The sequence below is a fragment of the Camarhynchus parvulus genome, chromosome 1A (genome assembly GCF_901933205.1).
Source record: "Camarhynchus parvulus chromosome 1A, STF_HiC, whole genome shotgun sequence".
Lineage (NCBI taxonomy): Eukaryota > Metazoa > Chordata > Aves > Passeriformes > Thraupidae > Camarhynchus > Camarhynchus parvulus.
In genome coordinates, this window is record NC_044586.1 from 35,963,944 (window position 1) to 35,981,865 (window position 17,922).

General features: G+C 39.5%; 1 protein-coding gene across 2 annotated transcripts in view; it reads right to left on the minus strand.

Moving 5' to 3' along the window:
* The window catches only part of RAB3IP (RAB3A interacting protein), a 33,078-nt gene extending 26,942 nt beyond the window's left edge, over positions 1–6,136 (minus strand). For both annotated transcript variants that reach the window (XM_030960538.1, XM_030960539.1), the window contains exon 1: positions 6,076–6,136. The gene's annotated coding sequence lies outside the window, so the exon portion shown is untranslated. The remainder of the gene's footprint in view (positions 1–6,075) is intronic.
* Positions 6,137–17,922: the final 11,786 nt, after the last annotated feature.

Sequence of the window (17,922 nt, forward strand, 5' to 3'; positions counted from 1 at the left end):
GACCAAAACAGGAACACACTTTTGCCACATACTCCTTGCTGTTGACTAGTTTCTATTTCAAGTTTGAAAGATGCTAGCCATTGCTAGTTACTCTTAAAACTCACAGTCTGCCTTGATATTCAGTAGAGATATGACGGAACTTCCTATCACCACTGGCTAAACTTTGCTATGCAAGGCTTTTTTCCAAAAAACTGGTTTTTTTTAAAAATACTACTTAGCCTTTTCCAAGAATAAAAAAAAGGCTCAAGAAAAGCTTATTTATTGTTTTTTCATTTATTTTATTATTTCTGTACAAATATTAGGGCTGTCTGTTCGGAGCAAATACATTAAGTACACAGAATAAGCAACAGGTTAAAAGATGCACCATTCCATATATCTGTGATAACAGACACAAATTCATCTACATTCTGAAGCCAAAAGGCCATGCTGGCTGACATAGAGAAAAAAACAATTGAAAGCCTATTTATTATCTTTCAAATATTCAAATGCACTTCTAACTGTCCCTCTGGACCATCACATCAATTTACCCTGGCAAAATAATACATTCAAGGGATGGATGGGAGGAATCTATCCTACCTACATGGTCCCAGTCCTCTGAGAAATGTTCCACTTAATTCTTTTCTATGGCTTTTCCACCTAATCTGCCTGTATCCTGCAGTATTTTTAACAGTAACAAAAAAAAAAAAAAAAGAGCCCAAACCAAAAAGATTAGGATATTTACAAGACTATCACTCAGCTTATACATTAAATATTGACCTCAGCCGAAACAGTAAATAAATCCATGCATAACTTCTCAGCTATCCAAAAACAAGCTCTTTCTGATATAGGAAGTAAAAAAGTTTTAAAAATTATGTAAGTTATTCCTGGAAGAGCTGAAAATAAAGTCCTTCAGCTATATTTTTCCCATAGCCTGTCAAATGGGCACTCATAAGCAAACCATCTGTGTGAAACACTTTCCAGTCACAGTTTTTTTCCTTCCTAAGATTACTTCTCACTAGGCAGAAGCTCCGTACACCACCCAGACAAGACAAAGGAGCCCATATTAAGTATCTCAATTTCAAGACTCACCAACACCATTATGAAGACACGTTACACATTCACGAAACCAAACATAGCTACAAAAAGAATCATATTTTCATTTTAATTAACTTGGTTTAAGAGTCTGTATTAACAGAACAGCATTCTTTGAATGTGGTTGTAAAACTAAAAGCTCTCTCTTGGGAAAGAACTTTTCAAAGCAGTGGTAACCAAAAGGAGAAGAGTTAAAAATGCACATTAAATTTCAGTGTCATTAAAGATCAGAGGCTTCCTAAAGGCTTGCAGGAAGGATTCATATTATTGAATAAGGCAGCAATGAACAGCCTTGCTGTGAAGGAACACGAAGCAAATGGTATGCTGAGAGCTTCACTAGGAGCCAAGCTGACTGTGTGCAAGAAAACCACACACTGTTGACACAGCACTCCTTAGTAGTAATTCTGCTACTGTGAACAAAAGCTGATATTCTGACATTTCAGGGCAGCACACATGTTAAATAAAATAATTAATTTTCTTAGTATTTCTTTTACTATATTAATATAAGGTGAAGGCTTAGAATCATATTAGTGCCTACTAAATGTGATTATTAGTTGATACTATGCAATTAGCATCCCATAAAAATGTCAAGTACTGTAATAAATCAGGATGAAACAACAAAATAATTCATTTCCTTATGCTTTCATCTGGAAATAATGCAAATTTGGAGGGAGCTGACAAATGTCATTTTTTATTACCTCTTTGCTGCCACACCTGCACTGCTGACTAACCACAACTTCATGAGGAAGCTATGCTCAAATCTGTTATTTTGTCTAATAGTAAACTAAAATGTTCTCCAAAGAAACCAGTTTAACAACAGTTGGTTTAACACTTCCTAAAGCTTCTAACAGAAATTGAGGACCACAAACATTTTTAACAGCAGTCAAATCAAAATGCTTAACCTAATTTTTCTGTTATAACTCTAAGAGGGGTTTAACTACTTGTCTGAATCAAAGCACTCAATAACTAAATACTAAAAAGCCCCCTGAAAGGCAGTAATTTATTAATATTTGTTTCCTTTTGAAAAAAAATTGTTGAAAATCCCCTACCACAAACTCTGGAGTTTGTCTTTCACAGATTGCTTTTGAATACCAGACACTTCAAAGATAACAACTCTGAACAATCTCCTGACTGCTATAGTCCATTTAAAAGCAATGCCAACACCAAACATTTCACACATCAGTAATCTCATTTTCAGCTTTAATAGTAAAAGAGTACAATCATAACAGAATGGATACCTGCTGGAGTAGAAAGAAAAAAAATCCCTTAAGGAAGAAAGTTAACACCTCTAAACATTTACACCAAGAGCAAATTCTAGTTAGTATTCATCAAAAGAACATCCCCATTAGCCACTGTGGTTTAACCTCCATGCAGCAGGCCTTCAATATGTAACTGAGTCTCAAAGACTTCATTTATTAGACTCCAACACCTGCTTCAGTTGATTTGAGAGGGGTCTGGAAAGTGGATTTTTCCTCAAAACAACTGCCATTAGCCCACCACTGCTCCTGCATTCTTCTCAGTCGGTTTAGGGAAAAAAAAAATTGAAATATGTGGCATTACAGAGCCTGGAATGTAATATGTTTTAAACTCTAAAGAACTCAGTGGGGAATTAAAAATAGTGGATTAATGAACACCTTTTAAAGAAGCAGTTCAGTTAAGTACAGCTACTTCAAACCTATCAGATGCAAATAGGTGGTTCAAAATTTAAATTGTTGTAAGGCATATACGGGCAATAACTTCAAGTTCAAAACTAATTCAATTACAACTATCTGGTATAAGATATTGAAGAGATGTAGACACAGGACAAAGTGTGGTAAATTTTCTTCCTAAACTGTTTTATATTTAAGCTTAGCAAGAGATTTCAAACAAGTTTAAATACCATTATCAATGCCAGTTGATTGCATGAACACAATTCAAGATTTGGCATAGGAATTCCTTTAAGGTTTGCAAAAAATAATTCCCAGTCCTAAAATCTTGCAAAATTGTGATAGAAATTTCTTCTCCAGGAACCCAAAACAAAGTTGTTGTTTTTTTTTTTTAGCCGGTAAGATATGAGAGAAAAGAAAGCACTGGACTATTCCAGTCTACATATTCTACTTTTATTTTATTTTCAAGTGACCTCACACTTTGTATTTACCAACAAATGATAAATTAGGCAAGACAATAAACGGAAGGTAAGGTGTAAGTTCAGCAAGTTTACAGAATTTAACAGCTAGCAGAAACACACTTGGTTTAACGTGAGAATATTTTTCTCCTGCATTCCCTCTACTGTAGTAATAGAATACTATGATGTGGGTCTATTTTTACTCTCACTTTATGCATTGTAAACACTATTTTGCACTACTTCAAAAGAAACACAGCCTACTTGATAGCAGGATTTTATGAAGTTACAAGGATTTTTGTTTTGATGAACTGCTGATAAAAAATATCTCTTTTAAAAACTTTTTTTTAGGTATATCTTCAACTAGAAAAGTATAGGTACAGACAGCAAGTGTCTCTCTTACAGAAACAAGCAGCACACAAGATTCAATGACCTATATTTATGAAGTGCTTGTGAAACTTATAAATAAACATGGTTCATAGTCTGGGAGATAGTACACCTCTTACTAGAGTGAAAAGTCAGTGCTTTGCAAAGGCAAAGAATACCACAAACTTTCATTGTAAACAAACATTCAAAGAATGCTGTTCTGTTAACAAAGACTCTCAAACCAAGTTAATTAAAACGAAAACATGATTCTCTTTGCAGTTCCTGTTCTTTTTAAAGCAGTGCGTTGTTCTGCCTTATCTTGGAAACAATTTCACAAGCCCATCTCAGGTTTAAACCTGATCACAATGACTGTAGTGTCATTCTTGCCAAGACTTGGACCTAAAGATCCTCTCGTTTCCAGTTAACACTGAAAATATTCAGTAAGTAAACTTGAACTATAGCAAAATTACCATGAATTTCCTGACATTGTACCTGCAAATGCATTTAAAGAAATATTTTCTTAATTTATTAAAAAATGGTTAGTGTATTAGTGCTAATAAAGTCTCTAATACAAGTCTTGACAGGTTACAGTAGGACAATATTTTACATGGCATATTAAAAAGGGTCTTAAAAATAAAAATCCAAAGTACGCATCTCCTTTCTGAGAAAATCCATAAACCTAAGTGGAACAGTGAGTGACCGTCTCATTTGGTATTTTACATGAATTTTTAAACCAAATCAATAACAGCTATGAAGAAAGCTACAGTCTATAATCAAAATGCTTCTTGTGACTCTTCTGCTCTCCTATGGAAAAAAAAATCCACTTTAAAATACAGCATAACAAGATGGATATTCCAGTCGCAGCTGTGAGGTGCACCCCCATTTGTTATTTATTAAAAGCATAATGAGAACTGTAAATTATTTATCCTTCTTTGCTCACTAGGTAACACTAACCAAGCACAACGGATGAATGACTGCCAAGAGACAAATACAGAAGGCCAAACTTTAACCCTTCCAAAAACTCATTAAACACATCTATAATAGAAACAACAATAAAAATATTAAAGCAACAGGATTTCAGGTTTTGCCCTACAGTGAGGAATACAAATATTTGAACAGATGGTAGCTGCCAATACATACTTCTAGTCTGAATAACCTTACATCTGCTTCAAAAGAGAAGCTGATAATTTCAGTTACAGCAAGTCTACACAAGATTAATTATTTTATCTATTTAGATAACTGCTTTTGAGACTTCCTAAGAACATGCTTAAAAAGGAATGCAGCAAACAAAGCAACCAACTTAGTATATTACCTGCAAACTTAGTAAAGCGTAGTATTTTATCTGCAAACAAAACAGACCACACTTTCAAACTCATGAAAACACTGTAGCTTTTTGTCAGCAAGACAAAGCCTGAGGCTATCACTAAGGCTTGGTCATTCTGTTCTCCTACTTCCAAAGCCCTGCGACCCTCAGGGAATTACTGGAGCATCAGCACTCTGGCAGCACAAATTTCTGCATAGCTCATCGCTTGAAATCAACTTGCACCAAAATTTACTTTCTGAGCCTTGCTGTCCAACACAACTACATTAGAAATTAAGGCAAAGTCAACCATGCTACTTAACTACTTCAGCTTACAAGACCAGTTATCGGCGACTTAAGTATGGCCCTCAATATCGCTCGACAGACAAAAGCGACAGGCGAGCGCAGCCCCACTGTCCCACAGCGCAGAACGCCACTCCGCTCCCTGCCCACGCTGCTCGGGCACCCCTCGAGGGGGGCGAAATCTGCGAACCCCAAAAGGGGCCCTGCCCAGCCCTCCCCCGCTTCTCTCTCTGCCCCTTTCGGCGCTCTCCCCTGATCCGTACGTGCCGCCCCGCCGGCTGAGAGCTCTGGCAGGGGAGGCGAAGCGTTCACCGTTCAGCACTAGCTCAGCTTCTCCTCGCATCCCTCCTGCGCTGGCCTCGGTCACCGCCGCCGGGTCGCCCTTCCCCTCGGGCCCCGCACAGGCGCGACCTGGGGAGCACGGCAGCTGCTCCGACCCGCCGGCCCCGGGGATGCCATGGCTCTTTGTCCGCCGCCGCTGCCGCACAGGGGCAGGTGCTACCGGCACTTCCCGGAGTGATCCCTGAGAACTACTTTTGCCCAGTTCTGCCTTCGACCGCGGGTAGACTCGGGGACAAGCGCAACCCTGCCGCCGACTGCCCCTTCCGCGCCCACGCAAGCCCCGACGGATCGGGGGACGCCCTCCCGCCGCAGACGGGCACAGCGGCACGGCCCGGACCGTCACCTGTCCCCACGCTCTTCCGGGCAGAGTCCCACAGCCGCCGCAGCCAGCCCGCGCCCGGGCACGGCGCCCCGGCTAGGGGCAGCGCTCCCGGCGGCGCCTGCTCCGACCGCCTGGGCACAGGCTCCCGGAGACGCGTCGGCGGGCAGGTGCAGCAGCACAGCAGGGAGCCACAGCCCGGGCAGCCACCCCACGCTCCCACTGGCGTAGCCGAGGCTGGGGCCGGGGCCGCGCAGCCCCCGCCGCACGTACCTGCCGAGCCTCGAGAGAGGAGCGGCCGCCGCCGCCGCCGCCGCGTCCCCTCAGCCGACCTGCGGGGCCGGGCCGCGCATGCGCGGCGCGGCGCAGCGCCCGCAGCGGGGCTGGGCGGGCAGGTGCGCGCGGGCCCGCTGCCACCCCCTAGCGGCGGGGCGGGGCGGGGTGAGCTCCGTGAGGGGAGCGGGGCGAGGGAGGGAAGGGCCCGGGCTGCGGGGCCTCCGGTCATCACCGGGCCCGAGAGTTAAACACTGACACATTGCTGCTCTTCAGGGACAGGCGAGCACAGGCTGTCAGACTCTGAGTGTTCTGTTGTCGCGAAAAACACAAAGTTAATAATTCTGTGTTTAATGGTGTGCAGTAACAAAGGCACGGGATTGCACAATTGAAAATGAGAAAATGAAAAATATGCCAGGTGGTTATCCAGCAATTTTCATTCATGGGGCATGCACTGCTCCAAATCAATTTCCAAGCCCTCCCTAATGTATTTATAATTTCATAATTAAAGACTGAACTGTACACACAAAATTTCTGAAATGAGGCCACGCACAGAGCTATAAAAGGCCTCACTTGCTAAGGAGAGATGTTTTTCCAGCCCCAGTAGTTTGATTAAGAGCAATTACAACTATGTCTCACCTGGCCTCGCCTTAAGCTGTCCCCATTGCCACCCTGACACAAGCATGGTACTTAGCGCACTTGAAGTCCTGGTCTGTACTGTTCTGTGTGTCCTATGTCTTAAAGGTGATAGGCAAGTGTTATAAAGCTGCTATAAATAAGACTCCATTTCACCACTGGTTTGATTACAGTGCCAAAAAGTATGCTTCAAATGACAGCAGTATTAGCTGGACCATGTACTTTCCTTGCTTTTAGTGCAGCTGAACTGAATTGTGCGCCGCATGGTAAGGAACTTGAGCAAAAAACTAAGGTAAACAAGACCTTGTCCCATTCATCAGTTAAGGAATCTAGGCCGCATTCCAGTCAATAATTGAAACTTTAATTATCTTGACAGCTTTCCACTGAATGTGAAAGAATCCCGTTTGGCCAGTCCTGCAGGACATAGCCACAGACAAATAATGTTCTCTGAGAGCAAAAGAGCAAAAGAATATGACAAAGATGATGTCCAAAGGCAAATGTATCAATGCCGTTCCTCATAAAGTAAAAATACAGTACCTATAAATACTAATATCTTCTAAATTATTTTCCAGTATGTAAATCTACATTGACTACAACGGGGCTCAGGCAGAAAAATGGCTACAGAAAGTCATCATCTATAGCTTTTCTGGAAGCAGTCTGAAAACCAAAAAACCAAAGTGCCAGAAGTGGAATATTCAAACAGCAGTATAACTTGAAGTTTGTTATAAAACCCGAAAAGATCAGAGATGTTCGTATAAGGACCTTGAACTTCAAATTATTTAATTTGCTAATATTGACATGAGGTAGAATCCAGGCAGTGCTATCAGAATACAGGTTTAACAAATTAAAAGATGCATCAGAAATTTATTAAAAACATGATTGCAAAAGAGATGACAAGTGGAATCATAAATTGAAAACAACCTATTAAGACATAGTAAACGAACAAGAGTCTATAATTAGGATCTGTAATCCTATAGTTCTTAATCCTGTACAATGACTGTGCCTGGCATGGCAGTCTGCTGTCTTAACTAGATTAGACATCTTGCATTTCAAGAAATAAAAACAATACAGTTCCAAAGACATTTGACTGCTAAAATTAATCACCAACAGATTTATTTTGTCAAAGTACTCCTGTATTTTGCTGTGTGTAATACTTTAAAGAGTCAGGCAGCAACAAACCACAGAAAGCATAATTTACATTGTTAAAATTAAAAACTAAAATAAATTGAATAAATAAATTGAATTAAATCCAGAGTCATAAATAAGACAAGGAGGCTTTTGCGTGGGGCTGGGGAAAAAGAAAAAGATATTTTAAAGGAGTATTTTTATCCAGCCCTTTGCTCCTTCCTGAGCTGCACATCAGTGTCAGGGCAGAGCTGCTCTTCCAGGCATCATGGACTGAGAGCCAAGGTCACCAATGAGGGCACAATCAAGGGCAGAGCCAGGTGGCTTTGCCATACACCAGTGACCATCACCCAAGGTGAGATGTCAAATCAAGTCCAGGATCCATTCAGGAAGTCTTGTCAGGAAGAGCAGGAGGCAGTACTGGAGACATGTGTGACCTGTGTGCAGACCTCCACCTGTAATGTAGGTCCGAGGCTCATCCAAGGAAGAATCATCCAAGACAGACTCACACAAGACACTACAGTTTGGCTGTTTGTTTTGGGCTCCATAGTGTGGTCAAATGCCCAAGATCAGAAATTCCAATTCTCCAGCTAGATAGAACACTGAATAGGTGTCTTGGCACAGACTTGGCTGGAGCAATCTATATACTAAAAACTGGGGCTTGACTTGTGTAGCTTCTCTCCAGTCATACTGATGGAAGGTGTGATAAAAATCACTGCAAACAGTTCCTGCACTGCACAGAGTCCCCCTGAACTGCAGCTCTGTCTCTCCATGTCTTCTGTCACATTTGAACCATCTGAGAGACTCTATCTTCAAATGTGGTTGTTTCCTTCCCTACTAGTTACAGTCCACTCGACCTAAGAAAGCTGTTTCAGGGAGGAGAAAACTGAAGAGACAAGGGGCTTCTGTTTTGCTGAAGATAGTCCCAGACCATGGCAGGGCTTCTGTTGAAGGCAAGGATTGCTGCAGGACTTTAGAAAGAACAAGCGTGTAGTTTTTCTTTGATCTGAATTTAGTTAGAGTTTCTCATCTCCACACAGAAGCGCAAATGCCAGGTAATGTAATTTTTTTCCCTACACGTTGGGAGGAGTTAAAGAAAGAGATGGTTGTTCTCTTTGTAGATGTTTAAGTGTTTAATAGGGGAGCATGTCCCAGCAATGTCATGGATAAATAAAACAAATAAATTTGAAATTTCACTTTCTACTTGCCTATGGTACTTCTTACTTGTTTATTTTGTTACTTTTTTTAATATTGAATGAACTGTACTTATTAAACTGTACTTATTAACTCCCTTTTTTGTCAAGATGTTATAAAACAATAAACTCAAGAAAGCCAAAGGATAAATCTATTAATAGCAGTCACAAATGCATTGAAACCCCGTAGTACAGTGAAAAAAAGCCCCAAGGAATGATCTACTATATACAAAAAAAGGTACAGAGACTGTAAGTCTTATCTATTTTAGAAATTTTTCCCCCGCTTCTACTAGCTCAGCTGAACTAGTGCTAGCAGTACTGGAAACTGCAGTTCCCCACTCAGGCATATTTCTTCAGTGTTTAGCTAACCATTTTGAAAGCCAATCCAATTGGTAAATTGGCATAAATAAGCGTCCAGGTGATTGGAGCCGTAAAACTTCTGTTTATGCTGCCCTTCCTGTCCAACTAATAGAATGTTAAAACTGGCGAGGTCTCTGTTATTTTTCAAATCTACCCACTAAAAAAAGGCCCGGAATAACAGAAAATAAGCAGGATTGATTTTAACTGCTCCTGAATCTCTTTCTCAAAACTTCCAATGGTGAAAGACAGAACAGCCTCCCTAAGCAGTACATTCCAGTGCTGAACTAACCTTGGAGTTACAAGTATCTTCCAAGTCTAACCTCATCTCCTGTGCTGCAGTGTAGAAGAGGTAACGAGCTTATCTCAGTGAATAAAGGAAGCAGAATTCAGGGCATTTGATAGCATCACTTATACCCTCAATTTCATCAAAGAATAAACAATTATTTTAATCTCTTCTCAAAGGTGATGTTTTTTAGACCCCCAATTGTTTTTATTGTTCTTGCTGGGTTTCTTCCTGTGGGTCTTTATCAGAACAGTGCTCAATTCCAGGCACAGCACTCCAGATGGGGTCTGATGAGCACTGACTTTAATATATCACACATCTGCTTATACATCCCACCAAAGATCCTTTGTTTTTTCTCTTTTGGCAGGAGAACACTGCTTAACCAGTCCTTCTCCAGCTTGTGTATAACCTCACTTGTGAATTTTCTTCTATGTCCATTGATTCTTACTGAATTCTAATCTTGTTCTGAAAAAAAATGTTTAAGACCCTTCACATCTTGCAGATTTGATGATAAGTGCACTGTCTATTCCATCAGCCAAGTCATTAATTAAAATGCTGCATATTATAAGATCCAGAATGATCCTCTGAGCTGAGATGCTCCTCTTGAAAAATTGACCTTCTAAAAACATGGTTTGAGCAGGGTTTTCATACCCGTCTTGTATTGTTTTTACAGTAGTTCATGCTGGACAGCATGCCCCTCCCTTTCTTATGAGATGTCACACGAGGGAATTTCAAAAGGGTTAGCAAACTCTATCTGTATCACATATATTGATTCTTTCCTATTTGTCTTCAAATGATGTGCTCAAATCATGCAAGAAATATGTTGCAGCATCAAAACCTCAAACTGCTTTATAGTCTTCACCTCTGTTACCAATGTTGTCACCTCTGTTGTCCATGCACTAAATTAATGTAGAAACAAGAACTTAAAATGACATATAAAAAGGAAATACTCATTAAAGCCCTGTATTCATTAATTGAAAGTCAAAGGTTGAATACTAAAAAATATAAACTTGGCAAATAAATTCTTTTATATACAGCATATATCTATACGCAACTGACAGAACTCACTGACAAATATTAAAACAATGGCACATTCTTTACTGATTTAAAAAAAAACCAAAACAATGTTAAGGGAATACACAGAACACAGCCTAACCAAGGAATGTAGAAATTAATAAAAATATACATTCTTCATTAACTATTAAAATGACGAGGATTAAAAAGAAATTTCCCCTTCAAGCGCATTGGATTACAATTGCCCACTTTGACCGTAAGACTGATTCTGCAAACAAGCTGTTGAACTAGACAGATTCTACTGCTGAATATGAAATAATAATGCCTCTACATTTTTTTGAAGATGCTTATAAACTTAGCAATACTAAATAGAAGAAACATAACAACTGAAATGGGCTTACCAACTTATGTAAGGACTGACACGTGGCTTCGTTTATCTTTAGAAGCAAGTCAGGGACAGATCCAAAGTGTGATTAAAAATAGTACAACGTGTTCATCCCTAGTTGGAAGACAGTGGAGATACCAAACCTGAACTCAGAAATCAGAAAATAAAAATACAAAATAGATTTTCACATGAAAGTTACCTTTCCAAAAATCCAAACAAACTGTTAGCCCAAACAAACCTGTTGTTAAAACTCAAGAATTCTTTTACTTGATGAGACTCCAAAAACAGCTCCACAAATACTGAAAATAGAAGCACTGAAAGGCACCAGGGAAGAATTCAGGAATCCTGTGTTTTATTCACAAGCCTGCTTTGGACCTTGTTACCTTCCCTGTGCTTTATTTTTTCCATCTCTAAATGAAATTCATGAAACTTCTTCCTCCTTCCCCATAACACATACTCACATGATAAAGTTTATATAATTTTTCAAAGGTCTTCATTCTTTCATACTGAAGTTGCTGTGAAAATGGAATATGTGGCTTTAATGAGCTGGTTTTTCTTTTTTTTTTTTGCTCAACAACCCAGAGATTCAAAATCAGACTTCAGTCAAGCCTGCTAGTTATTGCAGAGTTGTGCTCTATGAGGTGAAGCTGATCTTATGGAGAAGTTTCTACAGGCACCAACCATTTACCTGTGTGATAGAAGTACCGTTTTATTCACCTTCTGTTTAGAGTTACCTAGTTGATACGGGCATCACTCCACTGGGCATAGGAATGTGTCCCAATTTAGAGTGGCCTTTTCTTCTCCTTGTTTTCTTCTCTCTTCTCAAGCTCAGCACACTCATGATGCCAAGGCTCTGCAAGTTCAGTGCAGGAGAGGGGCATTTCTGAAAAGTAATATGAGTTCTTTACTCAGTAGAGGGTAAAAAATGCTTAAGTACTACTGAAACCAGAGCAGTTTCAGTTGCACAAAATAAAGGGATTACTGTTACACTTCCCAAAGTGACCTTAAAAGTGCTAGGCCTCCCGGGAGTTTAGTCTCCAGTATCATATACATCTCTGTTACCTTGATTGGAAATGTTCTCTCACACTCACCGTGGTAGGAAACATTTTCTGTCACCTCATTAAAGTAGTCAAAGCATGGATTTACCCAGAGGAGAGTGAAGGATAAATTCCCCAGCTAGTACCATTCAATGCCTGTGCATGTTCTGGGCCAGGCATTGGCTCAGCAGCAGCACAGCGAGCAGAGGGTTTGTTTCATCTGCTCTTGGCAAACTGATTGAACCTCATGTCTGGGGGAACAACGAGGCTTTAGGTGCTGTTCAGGCAGTTTTTCTAAGTGAAAAGGTGCAGAGAGCAGAGAATGAGAGGATTTGTTGAAATTCAGGTGGAAATGATCAGACTTGCTGTCCATAGAAAAAGGTTAGTTGTTTATCTCTGTTGGTTCACTAAACATGCTATTCTTTTTCCTGCATGCTACGTGATCTTTTTACACTCTTTCTGGTTTTTTCCCTCTTAACCAATATCTAAAAAGTGAACAAATGAAGTTCTGAGGCAAATGTGTGGCATTGAACTATGCGAGAGAGGAAAGCCAGAGTTTGCTTTAATACAGGACTGGCAGGACCACCTGGCTGATGGAGTAAAGTCCTCAGTTTTGTCCTTTTCATGTGCGCTGCTTTGAACACCAGAATGTGTTACTGGGGTTCTTTGAAATAAAACTAGTTAAATAAGATAAAACTCATGTAAGTTGTCCCCTTTACAGAAAGGAATTAATGATTGTTAGCCATCTCATTTTTTATCACAAACACCAATAATCCTATTCTCACAAATACAGCAACAACAACAATTCCAAATTCTTTCCAGCAATAAGTAACACAAAAGAACTCCCCTTTTCTAGACACATTTCCCTGGAAATGCTTTTCTGTTCTTAGTTGCTTTCTTGTTCTTGGAATCTCTACTGTCTTATCTTTCCCTTTGTCTCTCATACAAGCAGATACTCCAACAAATCTCTTTGCCCAAGAGACAGCTCAAGAAAATCCTCCATCCTTACAAGTCCCATTTGCATTTGCCAGTACCATGACTCTAAATTTTGGGTTGAGGTCCCCTTTAATTTGAATAGAGGAAATGAGGGGTGTACTTTCTCCAATCAGTTGCCACACAGTTTAATCACGCCTCTAGCAGTGTTAGATAAGGTGAATTGCTCCACAGTTTTGTATCACTCATCACTGCGTGGTGTTATTATCTTAAATAGTGCACTAATCTGGATCCTCATTCTTGTAGGTGGATTTTCATAAACACAAACCAAAATATAATCCTATGAAGAATTTCTCCAAATAAGCAAGGCTGTCCTTGTCAAATGGTAGAATCAGAATGGCTCAGTTGTAGCGTTATGTGTATTGTCTATTTTTACATACTATTTTACTTGTTGTTTTGTTGTTGTTATTGTATTTCCATGCAGGGCACATGGGTCATCATTTGCTACTCTGAGATGTAACATCCCTCACTGAAAACCTAGGCCGTTAAGCCATACAGAGCATGAGTTTATGTGGCTTCCACTGATACCTCGAAAGTCTTGACTAAGAGCACAGAAATGCCTATTGAGCAAACAACGAGGCATTATTAACTCTAATATTAATATATTAGGTCAATATTTGTGGTGCAAAATAAACATTTAAATGGGAGAAAATATTTGTCTTTCTCTAATTTAACTCCCTTAGAAATGCAAGAGATACAAGTACTAAGTATATATTATGAAGCACAGACTATCAACTATCAGTACTCTTAAATGTCCAGAACAATACAAAATTTTGTTAACATAAATTCTTCATTAAAAAGAAATTACAGTTTTGCAGCATCAGCATGTTAAAAAAAGAAAGATTATGCAAATGGCTGTGCAATCAGCTGCATTTTTAGGTAAGTAAAGAAATTGTATAATATCTAACATTTGATAATGTGCAAGAAGTTTTAAAACCCTGGTTATATTGCAAAGTACACTGACACTTCAGAAAAGCCAATTCGTAGAGCAAGATCAAGCACCTCTCCTTCTGTTATTGCCTTTTAACCATTTAGCTTTCACTTAAACTGTGCTAGCATGTATTAAATAACCTACCCAGATTGTTTCAGATGAACATGATATGGAGCACTTTGGAGACATAAGTCTTAAGTCATGAGAAAGCTCTCCCAGTCAATCCAGGCACCGGCTTTTGAATCCAATTTCTGGATACCTTATTCCTGGATGCCTTGTTGATCTCATCTTCGGTCTGGAGTCCCATGGTGACATTGTGTGTCTGTGCCTTTTGCCAATAAAAGGATTGTTGAGGATGATAAGAGTCATAGTAATAATATTTCTAATAGCAAACTCAGCACTGCTGCATAAAAAATGATGTTTATTTCATTACAAGGAAGTTGCAAAGCATAGTATTTTTGATTGCAGTTTTACAGTACTCAGAGAATTAATCTGTCAGGACAGCAGGCTTTATCCTGCAGACAAATTCATTTGTAATCCTCTCAAGTATTCTACCATGTGACTTCAGGAGATAAAAGAGCCTCCTTTAAAGTATATTTCCATAACCCACATTGAGTGATGCTAAGTACAGTGGTATCTCTCCCACTAGATTAACTTTTAATTATTGCAATTTCACTCATGAAAGAGACTGTTAGATGGCACAGCAAGTCTCTACACAGTCATTCTATGGGCAGAGGACATTTTATGTTAATTTACTGATTTATTTAAGACAGGAATTCCAGCAGCAAGAGACAGTAAGTAGAAAACTATAGCAAAACTCAATATATTTTCGTTTGAGAAAATCTGACAGCGGATTCTTTAATGCTGCTCTCTTCCCAACACTTAAATTATTCACTTCCTTTCAATAGGAAAATTCTTTCATGTTGTTCAGACCATATTTTATCCTATTTTTTATGGCATTTCTTTGGATATTGGCATTATGTGATGTTACAGATACTGAAGTGCTTGCTTGAAGCTTCACTAGCACATGATACGTATTAATGTCTCTTCCAGAAATCTTCCAGTATAAGTGGGATCAAAAATCAAGAGAAAAGAGAAGTTGAAAGCATAAATATATTTAATAACTTTTATTTGCTGGATTTCTATCTGTTACACTCAGCTGTCTCGTTAAACATCCATGGATGATACTAGCAGAAACCTGTCTAGTTACACAGTGCTAAAATGTTTTTGTCTCTTGTGTGCATTCAAATTACATCAAGAGAAAATGAATGCAAAATACACCATTATCAGTGATCATTAGTAGAACTGCATATAGAAAGGAATTTCTGAAAACTATTTTTGTAGATGAAACTATATTTCCCTGAGGGAAACAGAGGAAGAGAGGTAAAAACATTGCCTATCTTTGGAAATATCTGACAAGGAAATAGGGACACCTTAGAGATAAAAAAATTAGTACTTCCTACAGAACCAGTCCCAGTGGAGCTACACAGATGGAAACCTGTATTTATTTCTGCCTCTGAAAACACAAGAGCTCTAAATCTCATGTCTTCTGCAAAACAGCTCAGAGCCAGTAGAGCAATCTCAGCCACTCCAATCTGCAGGAATACTGAAGAGCCGCCAGGAAAACCACCTGATACCCCCTGACACATAGAGGTGCTATTATTTACCGCTCAGTAAGACCAGCAAACTACTATGCTCAGCAAAGAAAAATGTTTTAGGTCTAAGTAATTATTTTCCCAGTGACCTTAAAATATCCCTGTTGTTAAGAATTTTCCTTGCACTGGGCAGTCTCTGTAATAGGATCAGGCAGTATGTTTCTCCATGCCAAGTCACTGAATGCTAAAATGATTTGTCATCTTTCGCCACAGGCCACTGCCTGACACACACATGCCACAGTCTAATATCTCGCCTGCTTTGACATCAAAGTGTCTTTCTTCGGCCATTAACAACAAGAAGAAAGGTAAACAATGGCAGAAACTTCCATTCTTTCTGTGAGAGTTTTAATTAAATAAAAGACCTCAAATAGCTTAATATGACTAAGGCAGGGGGGAAAACCTTTCATCATAAAATGAATTAAATCTATAAATCTTACTTATTCTCTTCCCCTGCATTTTTTTAAATTTACTTCACAGTCACATTATTTCATTCTCTGCTGGAGTTTATGACAACATTATATGATATCTTCTGGGCTTTCACAGTCTATCACTTTTTACAGCTCACACTTAATGCCATAGGTCATAAAAGACAGAGTTCATCTCATTTTACAAAGGGGAAAAGGGAAAGTCCTATGTAAAACCTCCATTTGCAGAAAGATTTTCACATGCTGAAATATACAGTTGTGAATAGGTCCACTGAGGCTTTTGGTAGCAGCAACTCTGCCTGTTTTGAGGGATGAGTGATTTCTTCAGCATGCTCCAGAGACCTGATTTCCCAAGTCAAATCAGCAAAGCAGAAATGCAGCAAATGCTGTCCTCCAGGGTGAGACCAAGGTGCAGCTGGGGAACATTTTCAGGTTTGTTGGGATTGTCTCTGGTCTTCCTATTTAGATGTAGTTAATCAGTGCTATTCATTGATGTGTCTTCACAGGACCGTGTTAGAGACACGTCACTTTTCAAGACAAGTCTCAGAACAAAATGCTCACTTCTTGTCCATCCCATTTTGGAGGAAATAAAATGCAAAAAAAATGTATATGCCAGCCAAAACCATTGCAAGATTCTTCATTCAAATGAAAGAGGTCCTTCCGATGGCAAGTGGCGTTATAATTATAGACTAGAAAAGAGCAAGATCAGCAGCTGCTGCTGTTGCTGCTTGCGTTTGTTCCCTGTGTAACTGACAGGACAGAGTACTTGGCAAAAACAGACTTCCAGAAGTGGAAAGACATTTTAGCCCCTGTTCTTGTCAGTCCACTCCTCTCAGGGCTCAGCAGCAGCAACCCCTTGCTTCAGGTTAAGGGAAGAGCAAGGTGATTTTTGCAGATCTGAAGAGGACTTGGTTAAGGACGTCTGAGAAAGAGGAAGGGTCCAGGATTTGCCTTCGGGCTTGGATTGCTGAATCAAAATAGCAGGTCAGTGGATACAGCATAAGCTTAATATGTCTTTATAGTTGGCTTAACTCAAATCTCTCTCTCGCTTTCTCTTCTATGCTGTAAACTAAAACATAAGGTGAACAATGACAAGGGGTAAGTCTGCATAGAGGTACTATTCATTTATATATTCTGTAAAGAGCCTTTCATGGTCAGTTAGGAAACACTGATGGCTTTTATTTTGTACGGTGGTTTCTGTCTGAATCTTAATGCATCCTGAAATTCTCAGCTGGGCAAAAATCCCATTTACAATTGGGTTCAATATTGACAGAGAGGACACACTTATATTTTTAGCTGTTTATGCCTAAGGTCTTCTGATGATCTTTGCAAAAGTGGAATAATATATAACTCACATTTCGGTCTGTGCTTGAGAAAGTTTCAGAAAGAAAATAAACACTGAGTAAAAAAAAAAAAAAAAGCAGCATCATAGATATGAGTCAAGGTCTCTACAGGCATCAAATGACCATAACTGTGTTATGTCCTCAAAACTCACAAATCCATACCAGCAAAAAGCCTAACCCTATATCTGCTGATGAATTTAAGGGCAGCATGATAATTAGGAATGTTTTTCATTACACTGGTGCCTGTGGTATCTGATCTAATGTAGTCTGTCCTTCTTCAGCCCTGGCCAAAAGAGTGCTTTGGAAGGAATGTGCTGGGGGGCATTGTTATGATTTGCTCTTCCTGTCCATCTCAGTTTTAGCTTTTTAATTTCCTGTGGCCATAAGTAATGTAGGAAGGACTCTGCTGCCCATGAACCAAGGGCTTGGGACCACTCTGCAAGAGCCAGAGTCAGCCCAAGGCTTTA